The sequence below is a fragment of the Schistocerca piceifrons genome, chromosome 2, assembly GCF_021461385.2.
Source record: "Schistocerca piceifrons isolate TAMUIC-IGC-003096 chromosome 2, iqSchPice1.1, whole genome shotgun sequence".
Lineage (NCBI taxonomy): Eukaryota > Metazoa > Arthropoda > Insecta > Orthoptera > Acrididae > Schistocerca > Schistocerca piceifrons.
The window spans coordinates 48,597,945-48,609,074 of NC_060139.1; the positions used below are offsets into that span (position 1 = coordinate 48,597,945).

Consider the following 11,130-nt stretch of genomic DNA (forward strand, 5'->3'; position numbering starts at 1 on the left):
CTATACGCCCTCGCTCAAAGTCCGTCAACTGTACATACGGCTCACGTCCACGCTGTCGCGGCATGCTACCAGTGTTAAAGACTGCGATGGAGCTCCGTATGCCACGGCAAACTGGCTGACACTGACGGCGGCGGTGCACAAATGCTGCGCAGCTAGCGCCATTCGACGGCCAACACCGCGGTTCCTGGTGTGTCCGCTGTGCCGTGCGTGTGATCATTGCTTGTACAGCCCTCTCGCAGTGTCCGGAGCAAGTATGGTGGGTCTGACACACCGGTGTCAATGTGTTCTTTTTTCCATTTCCAGGAGTGTATATATATATATATATATATATATATATATTCCGTAATCCTGTGTATAGTGCATGTTGATGGGTTCTTCGTTCCAATGCCCTGATTTTACTTATCTAACTGTCCTTTAAAAGAGTACGAGGTGGGTAAATCTTTCACGAATACTGATTCTGTGAATTACCCGAAAGTGTTTCACGTGAACGATGTCATTTTCCAGACGTATCCATCTACCTTCCCTCAGACTCTGTTTGTCTTTTTTACGGACTGCAGGGAATTGTTGCGACCATTTCCCCTTCCCCCTGAAATCCATGTCTATTTGATTCTACTCGATGAAGACACCAAACGCAGTTGCAAGGGCCTTATATGCGATTTCCTTTAATGAGGCACTACAATTTCACAGAAGCCTAACAAATCTAAGTGTACCCTTCTTCTTACTTGTTAATTTCTCAAGTTCGTCCCATTGCGTAGTAGGTCTGCTTCATAACTTCGAGATAGTTAATTGTGACCCGATCCAGAAATTTACCAGTGATGTTTTAATCATACAGGGTGACAATTATTGAACGATATGAAAGAAAACCTAAATTAGTTACAACCTACGGCGTGCACACACTTTATTCAACATCTAAACGTCACTACAGGTATTCCCATTTAGGTTTTGACATATTCGATACCCCTGCCATCACTGGCGACGATGGGGCGCAGACGAATAGCGAAATTCTGTATGACCTGCCTATGTCGATGACCTCCTGAATGCTGAGCAAAGGTTTTGAGGCTATTGCTGCACACATTTTCTTTAACATAGCCCCACAAAAAGGAGTCGCATGGGATCAGATACGGAGAACACGGCGACCAATCGAAGCGCATGCCAGTGACCTCTGGGTACCCCAGAATCATAATGCTGTCCCCAGAATGCTCTTCCTGGATATCAAACACTCTCCTGCATCGATGGGGTCGAGCTCCGACTTGCATGAACCACATCTTGTCGTAATTAGGGCCACTTCAGATAATGGGGATGAAATCATCGTTCAAACCTTTCACGTGTCATTCGGTAGTCACAGTGCCATCAAGGAATATCGCACGAATTATTCCGTGACTGGACATCGCACACCACACAGTTACCAGATGAGAGTGATTAGACATCTCAATCGCGAAATGCGAGTTCTCAGTCCCCAAAATGCGCCAGTTTTGCTTATTGACGAACTCATCCAAATGAATGTGGGCTTCGCCGCTAAACCAAACCATACAGCACATACCACTGCCCATCATGCCCCGCGGCCAAGAGTGCCGTTTGAACGTCCTAACACAAACCGTTCAGAAGTTATGATGAATTTATTTCACATATTTCAATAATTGTCATCCTGTATGTTTACGTAATCCATACATACTTCATACACTGAATCGCAATGACTGTTTCAAACCATTACTGATCACTTGTTTCAATTTTTCACTCATAAAAATGAATGCATATTTTCCTACTCGGTGTTATTAGTCTTACACTGTACGATCAGTTCTTACAAAAAGTTAATCACGATGGAGTAAAAGCATATTTAGTGTGTGCGTGCGAGAATAAGTACACTACTGGCCATTAAAATTGCTACACCAAGAAGAAATGCAGATGGTAAACGGGTATTCATTGGACAAATTTATTATTCTAGAACTGACGTGTGATTACATTCTCACGCAATTTGGGTGCATAGATCCAGAGAAATCAGATCCGAGAACCACCATCTCTGGCTGTAATAATGGCCTTGATACGCCTGGGCATTGAGTCAAACAGAGCTTGGATGGCGTGTACAGGTACAGCTGCCCATGCAGCTTCAACACGATACCACAGTTCATCAAGAGTAGTGACTGGCGTATTGTGACGAGCCAGTCGCTCGACCACCATTGACCAGACGTTTTCAGTTGGTGAGAGATCTGTAGACTGTGCTGGCCAGGGCAGCAGTCGATCATTTTCTGTATCCGGAAAGGCCCGTACAGGACCTGCAACATGCGGTCGTGCATTATCCTGCTGAAATGTAGGGTTTTCGCAGGGATCGAATGAAGGGTAGAGCCACGGGTCGTAACACATCTGAAATGTAACGTCTTCTGTTTAAAGTGCCGTCAATGCGAACAAGAGGTGACCGAGACGTGTAACCAATGGCACCCCATACCATCACGCCGGGTGATACACCAGTATGGCGATGACGAATACACGCTTCCAATGTGCGTTCACCGCGATGTCGCCAAACACGGATGCGACCATCATGATGCTGTAAACAGAACCTGGATTCATCCGAAAAAATGACGTTTTGCCATTCGTGCACTCAGGTTCGTCGTCGAGTACACCATCGCAGGTGCTCCTGTTTGTGATGCAGCGTCAAGGCTAACAGCAGCCATGGTCTCCGAGCTGATAGTCCATGCTGCTGCAGACGTCGTCGAACTGTTCGTGCAGTCCCCACCTGCTGACACAGGGATGGCGACGTGGCTGCACGATCCGTTAAAGTCATGCGGATAAGATGCGTGTCATCTCGAATGCTAGTGATACGAGGCCGTTGGGATCCAGCACGGCGTTCCGCATTACCTTCCTGAACTCACCGATTCCACATTCTGCTAACAGTCATTGGATCTCGACCAACGCGAGCAGCAATGTCGCGATACGATAAACCGCAATCGCGCTTGGCTACAATCCGACCTTTATCAGAGTTGGAAACGTGATGTTACGCATTTTTCCTCCTTACATGAGGCATCACAACAACGTTTCACCAGGCAACGCCGGTCAACTGCTGTTTGTGTATGAGAAATCGGATGGAAACTTTCCTCATGTCAGCACGTTGTAGGTGTTGCCACCGGAGTCAACCTTGTGTGAATGAAAAGCTATTTGCATATCACAGCATCTTCTTCCTGTCGATTAAATTTCGTGTCTGTAGCACGGCAGCTTCGTGGTGTAGCATTTTAATGGCCCGTAGTGTATTATAAAAAGAAATCCGCCAGCCATAATTTTGCGTAATTCCAATTACGCAGAATAAAATCTTGGTGAATTCTATCATTCCCCAGTGCCTATCCATGTTTTTAGAGTTTTAGGAGTACAGAAATTTCAGATGGACAGAAAATTCAGATTCGTCATGAGCATCTGATGTATCATGTATGAGTTTTATCCGTTGATGCTCTTTATGTGGACAGATCCCACAGGCCTCGTATCACTAGCAGTCGAGATGACAGGCATCTTATTCGCATGGTTGTAACGGATCGTGCAGCCACGCCTCGATCCCTGAGTCAACAGATGGGGATGTTTGCAAGACAACAACCATCTGTACGAACAGTTCGACTACGTTTGCAGCAGCATGGACTATCAGCTCTGAGACCATGGCTGCGGTTACCGTTTGCGCTACATCACAGACAGGAGCGCCGGCGACGGTGTACTTAACGACGAACCTCGATGCACGAATGGCAAAACGTCATTTTTTCGGATGAATCCAGGTTCTGTTTACAGCATCATGATGGTCGCATCCGTGTTTGGCGACATCACGGTGAACGCACATTGGAAGCGTGTAGTCTTCATCGCCCTACTGGCGTATCACCCGGCGTGATGGTATGGAGTGCCATTGGTTACACGTCTCGGTCACCTCTTGTTCGCACTGACGGCACTTTGAACAGTGGACGTTACATTTCAGATGTGTTACGACCCATGACTCTACCCTTCATTCTATCACTGTGAAACCCTACATTTCAGCAGGATAATACACGACCGCATGTTGCAGGTCCTGTAAGGGCCTTTCTGGATACAGAAAACGTTCGACTGCTACCCTGGCCAGCACAATCTGCAGATCTCTCACCAATTGAAAACGTCTGGTCAATGGTGGTCGAGCAACTGGCTCGTCATAATGCGCCAGTCACTACTCTTGATGAACTGTGGTATCGTGTTGAAGCTGCATGGGCAGCTGTACCTGTACACGCCATCCAAGCTCTGTTTGACGTAACGCCCAGGCGTAACAAGGCCGTTATTATGACCAGAGATAGCTGTTCTGGGTACTAATTTCTCAGGATCTATGCACCCAAATTGCTTGAAAATGTAATCACATGTCAGTTCCAGTATAATAGATTTGTCCAATGAACAGCTGTCTATCATATGCATTTCTTCTTGGTGGAGAAATTGTAATGGTCAGTAGTGTATTTGATTTTATCCCACAAAGAATGAAGATATCATAAGTCTTAGCAATGCTAAAGTCCGGCAAGGCATACCGGCCCTACATACCGACAACTCCATGACAGACTTTTAGCTAAGACTGAGGATATTACAATTGAACATGAGGCACATGAAGCTTGTGAGCTACGATCTTCCGAAAATTATGGGAGAAGAAAAAATAGATGTTTCGTGTGTACAAGAACCATACTCACTTAATAATAAGCTGATCTGCATTTCAGAAGGTAGTATGACTACATCTGGTGGGCCAGAACCTATGGCGGCCATAATTGTCGTTATTGATGTAACAGTTACCAAAATAACCCACCTGTATACCAGACCAGACATACGGTAGCAGTCGAGATAAGGACAGGAAACGATACCTGGATAGAGTACTCTCATCATGTAAACCCATATGCAGAATGGATTAAAACAGCAGCAGAATACGAGAGAGGCACCAAGCTGCTGATCGCCGCCGATATAAATGCGAGGTCGCAGTTGTGGCGCGCGGTCTGCAGCTCATAGTCGTGCTGTAGCGTTCTCGCTTCCCGCGCCAGGGTTCCCGTGTTCGATTCCCGGCGGGGTCAGTGATTTTCTCTGCCTCGTGATGACTGGGTGTTGTGTGATGTCCTTACGTTAGTTAGGTTTAAGTAGTTCTAAGTTCTAGGGGACTGATGACCATAGATGTTGTCCCATAGTGCTCAGAGCCATTTGAACCATTTGAAGTTGTGGCGCTGTGACACTACAGATGCTAAACGAATCACTATAAATGAAACGCTCGCTGAGCTCAACCTATGTGTCCTTAACAAAGCAGGGAAGCTACCTACATTTGATAACAATAGGGCGCAGAGTAACATCAACATTACAGTAGTAAATGATAAAGCATCTACATCTACATACATACTCCGTAATCTACCGTACGGTGCTTGGCGGAGGGTACCTCGTACCACAACTATCATCTTCTCTCCCTGTTCCACTCCCAAACAGAACGAGGGAAAAATGACTGCCTGTATGCCTCTGTACGAGCCCTAACCTCTCTTATTTATCTTTGTGGTCTTTCCGCGAAATATAAGTTGGCGGAAGTAAAATTGTACTGCAGTCAGCCTCAAATGCTGGTTCTCTAAATTTCCTCAGTAGCGATTCACGAAAAGAACGCCTCCTTTCCTCTAGAGACTCCCACCCGCGTTCCTGATGCATTTCCGTAACACTCGCGTGATGATCAAACCTACCAGTAACAAATCTAGCAGCTCGCCTCTGAACTGCTTCTATGTCCTCCCTCAATCCGACCTGATGGGGATCCCAAACGCTCGAGCAGTATTCAAGAATAGGTCGTATTAGTGTTTTATAAGCGGTCTCCTTTACAGATGAACCACATCTTCCCAAAATTCTACCAATGAACCGAAGACGACTATCCGCCTTCCTCACAACTGCCATTACATGCTTGTACCATTTCAAATTGATCTGCAGTGTTACGTCCAAATATTTAATCGACGTGACTGTGTCAAGCGCTACACTATTTGCAAATATTACGTGATTCTTTTTCCTATTAATCTGCATTAATTTACATTTATCTACCGTATTGCAACACACGGGAAGTTCGGCCAAGTATATCGCATAGCGATCTCAATGGAATTATAATACAACCGCAGTCAACGCATGAACGAGAGACAAACAGCGAGAAGCGACTAAATTTGCAAAAATCCGACTGGGTGAAGGTCAGACAACTAACAGAAACAACAGACTTACAGACGATACATGGGAGCATAGAGCATAAAATTCATGTTCTCACTGAGTTGCTATTAACGGCGCAGGATGAAGCAATTCCGAAATTTAAAAACGGATCTAAATTAAGAACACCCTGGACGCAAGAACTAACAGTACTAAGAAGTGAAACAAAAAAAGGGAAGGTTCTATCTGCTCAAGGTAGAGAAATAAGACTGCAACAATACCTGCAAGCAAAACTAAAATAGAAAGACAAACTCATGGCAACAAGGCAGCTGCATTGGGATAATTACTTAAGGACACAACTGGCAGACAACATCTGGGAAATGCCACATAAACTACTAAGTGAAAAGTAAAATCTCCAATGGTGTTATCCACGTTGAGAAGAGAGAACGGGACCATGACAAAAGGATGGCGGAGCACGGCAGAATACCTGCTATTTCAACTTCTTCCGGACGACGACCAAACAACAGATGATCAAAGATACGCAGAAACACGAAGAAATCTCGACCCTGAGTATACAACTGAGAGGGAGACTAGTCCATTCACCAATGAACAAGTATTAAATGCAATTCTACAACAGGAAAAGGAAAAAGCGCCAGGTCCTGACGGAATCCATTCAGAGACGCTATATCAAGTTGCTGAGTTGATAACGCCATTTCTGACAAATACACTAAAAGAAGCGTTGAATCTAGGCGAAGTACCTCTAGCTTGGAAGACAGCTAATACTGTGATTATTCAAAAGTCCATGGATAAAGACCCCTCAGAGCCAAGATCCTACAGGGCGATATGTCTTTCGAATACTCTAGCCAAAGTTCAGGAGCGGCTACTACGTGATCACCTGCAATCACACAGAGAAATTATGGGCCTAAGGCAACATCAATTTGGATTCAGGAAGAAAAAGCCCATAGACGACGCCATAAATCGATGGCTTCAAATAGTACAGACCTTAGAAAAGTAGTATGTCATTGCCATATTCATAGATATTCATGGGGCATTTGATAATATGTGGTGGCCTGCAGTTTTTGCAAGTCTTAGAGAGCTTCAGGTTCCAGCGTCCCTATACCACAGTCTGAGAGATTACTGCAGGGACAGAGTGGCACGATGGCGTGTGGGAAACAGACAAGTAATGAAGTAGATAACAAAAGTGTGCCCACAAGGCTCGATCTTGGGACTAGTGTTCTGGACCTGACCATACTCTACGTAACCTTATGGAGGAAGACCGTGATATAGATGGTATTGTGGCATATGCAGACGATCTCTTAGTAGCAGTATTAGCCAACTCCAAAGTCGAAACAGAGAACAGGGCCTGTAGCACACTCTTGAAAATGCATCAGTGGTGCGAAACCAATAAACTAACCACAGCACAAAGCAAAACACAGTATATGCTGGTAAAAGGGAGTTTAAAACGAGACCCTATAGTTCGTCTTATGAACAACAACATCGGCAGGAAGAAGATCACCAGATACCTTGGAGTCCACCTAGATGATTGATTTAAATGTAGTAACCACATGAGCATAATAACTGAGAAAGCAGTCACGGTGCTGCATAAACTGGCGAGGATATATGCTGCTCAATACAGAATGCATTTAAAAATAATAAGAACGTATTACTATGCAGATTATGAGTCGATAGTGAGTTTCTCGGCGAGTGCATGGGCGCATCGACTCATCTTATCAACTAATATCACAGCTGCACGCAGAGGCTAAAGAAAAATTCACTTACGATTATCAGGAGCTTCTAGTACTACATCAGTTGAAGCCCTGTGTGGAATACTGGGCATTTATCCTATAGACATAACGAAAAGGTACAGAGCATCGGTGTATTGGCTAAGGCTAAGCCAGCTTCACAAGGTGTTCCTAATAGCAGGTGAAGATATACGAAATAAGAAAGAATTAAAGTGCTGGAGGATAAATGCGTGGCAACGCGAGTGAGATAACATTCAAAGTGGCAGGCGAGTGTATTCCTTCTTCCGAAACATGAGCGAGCGTTTATACATGGAGCATGCAAACCCAAGCCGAGGTATGATTCATTTCCTCACTGGCCATGGTCCTTATCCGGTGTACCTAAATCGCATGAACCTGCGGACTGCGACATTTGCGAACGTGGGCAACATGACACGCCAGAGCATGTCATGCTAAATCGTATAAGACATGCACAATCAAGGCTTACCCAGTTGACGTATGATAACATCAATCAATTAATAAGAGATCCAGAAAGATGGAAGGAACTAAATGAGACAGCCGACATCATCTCGAGATCACTACAAGCGGAATTCGGAGGAGCAGGGCAACATAGGGGAGCCTGCACACCAGAAGAAAGTGAAACAGACAGTAATTCTGAAGACTAAAGATATACTCTTTGTTACCTGTATTATCAAATACTATCTCGCCAGTTGTATTAGTGTAAATAACTGCAGTTATTTTAACATATTGACTACTACCCATATTTTAAAACTAGTTGATGAAACGACCATTACAAAAATGTTAAGGCGTTTTGTCTTGAATATTTTAATAATATCAAACAATTAGCTGTCTTCATTTATAACAAATTTTTATTAGTGTATTATTTTTTAGTATAGATCATGTGTTAACTACATTGAAATTCTTATTATAGACATAACCTACCTTTCTAGCATTTGTAGACTTAGAGAAAGCTTTTGACAATGTTGACTGGGATACTCTCTTTCAAATTCTGAAGGTGGCAGGGGTAAAATACAGGGAGCGAAAGACTATTTACAATTTGTACAGAACCCAGATGTCAGTCATAAGAGTCGAGGGGCATGAAGGGGAAGCAGTGGTTGGGGAGGGAGTGAGACTGGGTTGGGTCCTATCCCCAATGTTATTAAATCTGTATAGTGAGCAAGCAGTAAAGGAAAGAAAAGAAAAATTCGGAGTAGGAATTAAAATCCATGGAGGAGAAATTAAAACTTTGAGGTTCGCCGATGACATTGTAATTCTGTCAGAGACAGCACAAGACCTGGAAGAGCAACTGAACGGAATTGACAGTGTCTTGAATGGAAGATATAAGATGAACATCAACAAAAACAAAACGAGGATAATGGAATGTAGTCGAATTAAGTCGGGTGATGCTGAGGGTATTAGATTAGGAAATGAGACACTTAAAGAAGTAAATGAGTTTTGCTATTTGTGGAGCAAAATAACTGATGATGGTCGGAGTAGAGGAGATATAAAATGTAGACTGGTAATGACAAGGAAAGCGTTTCTGAAGAAGAGAAATTTGTTAACATCGAGTACAGGTTTAAGTGTCAGGAAGTCATTTCTGAAATCATTTGTATGGAGTGTAGCCATGTATGGAAATGAAACGTGGTCGATAAATAGTTTAGACAAAAAAAGAACAGAAGTTTTCGAAATGCGGTGCTACAGAAGGATGCTGAAGATTAGATGGGTAGATCACATAACTAATGAGGAAGTATTGAATAGAATTTGGGAGAAGAGAAATTTGTGGCGCAACTTGACTAGAAGAAGGGATCGGTTGGTAGGACATGTTCTGAGACATCAAGAGATCACCAATTTAGTATCGGAGGGCTGCGTGGAGGGTTAAAATCGTAAAGGGAGACCAAGAGATGAATACACTGAGCAGATTCAGAAGGATGTAGGTTGCAGTAGGTACTGGGAGATGAAGAAGCTTGCACACGATAGAGTAGCACGGAGAGCTGCATCAAACCAGTCTCTGGACTGAAGACCACAACAACAACAACAACAACAGACATAATCAGTGCAACTAAAATCGAGGACTGGTTGAAAGGAATATTCAAACTGACGTTAATCAATTTTATTAAAACGCTATTTCTGGTAATAGGGAGAGGAGAACCACAACATATGGAAATTATCAATGTAATTATCAGTTAAACCATTGTTCTAAATAATATTAGTTAGTTAATTATTTCATTATATTGAAGTATATTGTTAATGGAAAATTGTTTTAATTTAATTTTTTTCTTTTTTGTGCGTTAATAGTATCTAACCATTATATTTATTTCAAATAGGTATTAAAAAGTTGCAAGCAATCCACATAGACGCAGATGCACCAGTCCAACTCCCCGTGGTGGGACATGGGCAACGGTACACAGAGCAGGAATGTTCTGTGTGGCGGGATGAGAGACCCGTACATGAGGCTTGAAGACCCGTCTTATGTAGAAAGACGGCGGGTCAAAAATAGAGTAGCAGCAGTGAAAAAGTAAAGGCGTCAGACCATCCCGAAATCTATCGTCCAGTCACACTATTGAGCACAATATACAGGTTCCTTGAAAGAATTCTATACAATCGGGTTACTCCAGAACCTTCCTATTAAGCAAGCTGGATTCCAACGAAGATTGATTGAGCTAATCAAGTCTTACCTTTAACATCATTTATTGAAACATGATACCAAATGAAGCAGAAAATGTCAGTTGCTTTTGTTGACTTGAGCGCAGCAGATGATAGGCTTGGAGGCATTTATAAATAATTACTACTTGTCCCATGTAGGTGGACAACAAACCTAATTGATAACATGTTAGCTGGAAGGACATTTACAGTAATCACAGTAAAAGACACTAGAAGTCCTAAAGTGTTGTATAATGCAGAATGAGATTTTCACTCTGCAGCGGAGTGTGCGCTGATATGAACTTCCTGGCAGATTAAAACTGTGTGCCGGGCCGAGATTCGAACTCGGGACCTTTGCCTTTCGCGGGCAAGCGCTCTACCAACTGAGCCACCCAAGGACGACTCACGGCCCGTCCTCACAGCTTTACTTCTGCCAGTACCTCGTCTCCCATCTTCCAATCTCCACAAAGCTGTGAGGACGGCGCATGAGTCGTGCATGGGTGGCTCAGTTGGTAGAGCACTTGCCCGCGAAAGGTAAAGGTCCCAAGTTCGAGTCTCGGTCCGGCACACAGTTTTAATCTGCCAGGAAGTTTCCTGGTGTATAATGGCTTACTACAGGGATCCGTCCTTGCTT

The 11,130-nt window shown here is 43.7% G+C and overlaps 1 non-coding gene across 1 annotated transcript; it reads right to left on the minus strand.

Moving 5' to 3' along the window:
- Window positions 1–10,819: 10,819 nt before the first annotated feature.
- Window positions 10,820–10,896, minus strand: Trnas-cga. Its single transcript has one exon. It is a non-coding gene; the product is annotated as a tRNA-Ser (tRNA).
- Window positions 10,897–11,130: the final 234 nt, after the last annotated feature.